This window comes from Gastrolobium bilobum, unplaced genomic scaffold, assembly GCF_033153095.1.
Source record: "Gastrolobium bilobum isolate Gb01-03AN ecotype WA unplaced genomic scaffold, APGP_CSIRO_Gbil_v1 utg29653, whole genome shotgun sequence".
NCBI lineage: Eukaryota > Viridiplantae > Streptophyta > Magnoliopsida > Fabales > Fabaceae > Gastrolobium > Gastrolobium bilobum.
The window spans coordinates 156,037-159,446 of NW_026896310.1; the positions used below are offsets into that span (position 1 = coordinate 156,037).

Sequence of the window (3,410 nt, forward strand, 5' to 3'; positions counted from 1 at the left end):
AAAATAATGAAAAACTAGGGAAAAATAAAAAAAATAAGAGAGGCAAATCAGCTTAAGGGGCACCCCAATCCTATTCATATCTGATAAAGAAACCACATGAAAAGTTCATGTTCCTATACCAAATAGAAACTAGAAAAACAAGCATTTCCCAACAAATTTGTTTAATCTTAAACCATGAAGTGTGTTTAGAAAAGCAGAAATATAAGTATCAAAGTCCTAGTCATGAGTAAGTAGCCTTTCACAGATATCACTGGAATCAATTCCCATAACAAAATAGAAATTTAATAAGGGCAGCCCAGTGCACCATGCTCACACCATTGTGGGGTCTGTAGAAGGCTGGATGTATGGAACAAAATAAAATGAAAAATAGAAAGATAGAAAGAAGAATACAAAATAAGAGACAAAGAAAGAGAACTCACCCAGCACTAAGTAGAATGAAAGAGAAGACCCAGAGTACATACTGATAAGGTTTGTGCTTAGAGCTCCCAGAAGGGGCAGCAATTCCAGCATGATACTTTCTTTGGCTAGCCCATTTATACTGAGGGCGAATCAGAAAGACAAATCCAAGAAGAAAACCTGAGATAAATCCTCCAATATGAGCAAAGTTGTCAACATGTGGAAGGATACCAACAGCTAAATTGATTATAATGATGATAATAAGAGTCAACATCGCAGCAAACTGCCCAGCAACAACAAAAAATGAAAAGGGAAAAGAAACTATCAAACAGCTGTGGCATAAAGAAAAAGTGGATTATTTATAGGAAGCATCATTGAATTGAACATATTCGTTCGTTTATTCACCTTATTAGCATATATCGTCCAATTTGTTAAGAGCTCTGATAGCATGCCTCCTAGTAAGCCAAATAGTGCACCGGAGGCACCAATGGAGATACTTGATTGTATGAATAGAGCAGACAGTAAACTCCCTCCAAAACCAGGTATCATATACAGCAATCCAATTCGAACTGCAAAAGAACCGGCAAGGTAGAAATTTAATCTGAAACTGGAAAGGTAAAACTGTTTTTATCCGTGACTCCAGTTCTACAACTTTGTTTAGTTTCTTCCAGAGATATTTATGTAACAAAAACCCCATAATGGAAATTTGTTCTTCATTAAAAAGTGCAATGATGAATTGGAACCTTATTTATTAGCATGTATAAATACAATGTGAAGCCCCATAAAAGAAAATATTAACAGTGTCACACTTTTGCTCAAGTCATGTCAAGATTAAATGTACAAAGAAAATTTGTTTCCAGCACTTGCTCTAGGTTCACATGTTCTTATCCATGTAATTCTTGTTTAAAACCCTAATACGACCCTGAAAGCCTCACTAGTCTTTCATATATCAATACTTCAGAATTGGTAATTTGGTATTCAAGCAGTTTACCAGTCTCTGGAAAATAGGACCCGCTGCTACATTTTTTGCAGGTTGAAATATTTGAACATTGCTGTTTAAGTACAAAACTACTAATAAAACAAATTCCATATGCACAATTCACACATAGAACAAACACAAGGCTAATTACCAGAACCATACCAAATCCAAACTCTTCTTCAACACGAATTCCAATGAAAACAAGACTCAACATGTTGGCAAGCACATGGATACGGATAACCCCACCATGCAACTACATGCAAGAGAATAGGCGCCAAGCTTGGTATCTATGAACCACTTTGTCCACTTGCATAGCACCCATCTTAACTATCCTGAATAACAAACAGATGTTAGAAGAACATAAAACATATCAGCAAATATCAAAAAATAAACTACTCACTGATATCCACAATGGTCACACTTCATAAAGCCTAACAATTTTTATGTCTTTTTGTTTTCAAAAGAAGACATAAATTGCAAGAAAGGGATGACAAAGCAGAACAGAACTCACGTGGATAAAGAAGGACCAATGAGAGAGTTCTCTTTGAGGGTCTGAAATGAGAATCTGCCAAGAAAAGGAGCAATGCAAGAAGCGGGAACTGATTGCTTAGGACAATCATTTTCATACATGGTGATAACGAACAAGGTTATGTTGGCCACCACAAAGGTCGGCACCAGCCACGGGAACCACCGCTTAAAGGGCCTGGAGTAGCGCTCCACCGACTCACCGTCGTGGTTTGCCGGAAATGGCCCCTTCGACGGAGGAGCGGGTGCGTTGTCCCCACGCCGCGTACGAACTTCAACATCAACACCAGCAGAAGATAACGGTGATGATGGGTCCATCCCAATCACCCACCACTTGACGAAATTTTATCAAAGATTGAAACTTTCTATCACATAATAATGATTCCCACAAATATCAATGTGGCAGTGGCATGAGTGAACGTGATCGGTGAATATGCAGCTTCTGATTCGACTTGAAACTAAAGCCCAATAACACAAACAGAGTGGGACTGAAAATTTAGAGACTCCAGCTTTCAAATTAGCAGAATCCAACAGAAAGTATCTATCAAGGATTGCTTGTTTCTTAATTTCTCATTCTCATCGCCGCGTCACTGATAATTGATTTGGCGGGGGTATGATTGTTTACCAACTTTGACGATAACGTTTGGTTAGTACAACTATGTTTGCTTCAGTGAGTTCATTGGGTTACGCTACAAATTATTTATGTAAAATATTAATGATGTTAAGTGTGATAACTTTCTCTCCTATACATCTTTGGATAAATAATAGTGCCACTTTTTTTTATGATGGTGGAGTCCACAAATTTGTCTCTATAATATAACATAACTTATCTTCTTTAACATGAGATTAATATAACCCATTATTTATTGCTCTTACGAGGTATATGATAGTATAAATTTATATTTATGATATTTTTAATTGTTTGATACGATTATAATATAGTATAAGTTTATAATTTAATCAAGTTTAAAAAATTGGGGTTAGGCCTAATTTTAAAATATTTGATGTTTTTATTTTTATAAAAATTAATATATTTTTGGATATATTGATTGATCAATAGATTTCTATAAAAATTAATATCATATCACATATTTGGAAAAATAATATAAATTCTTTATTAAAGGGTGTTTTTGGCAAAGATAATTAATTTTATCCTATCTAGTATTATACAATCCATTATCAAACACAAGTTAATATTATCTTATATAATACATTATCTTAAACAATACTATGCCCAAACGCTGGATAGTATTAAACTTTAATCATGTTTTATATAATTTGGCCTCATGTTTGATGTACAATATAAGATAAAGTATGATAGTAAACGATCTAATTAAATTTTAATATTATCCAGCATTTGATATGATATTTTATAAGATAATGTATTGTACAATATAATATCATCAATGTTTGATAATGCACTAAATAATACTAGCTAGGATAAAAATAAATTTTTTGACAAAAATACCCTTTAATAAAAAAGTTATATTATTCATCCAAATATGTTATG

At 33.9% G+C, this 3,410-nt stretch overlaps 1 pseudogene; it reads right to left on the minus strand.

Moving 5' to 3' along the window:
• Positions 1–415: 415 nt before the first annotated feature.
• On the minus strand, positions 416–2,448 carry LOC133298831 (RHOMBOID-like protein 1; annotated as a pseudogene).
• Positions 2,449–3,410: the final 962 nt, after the last annotated feature.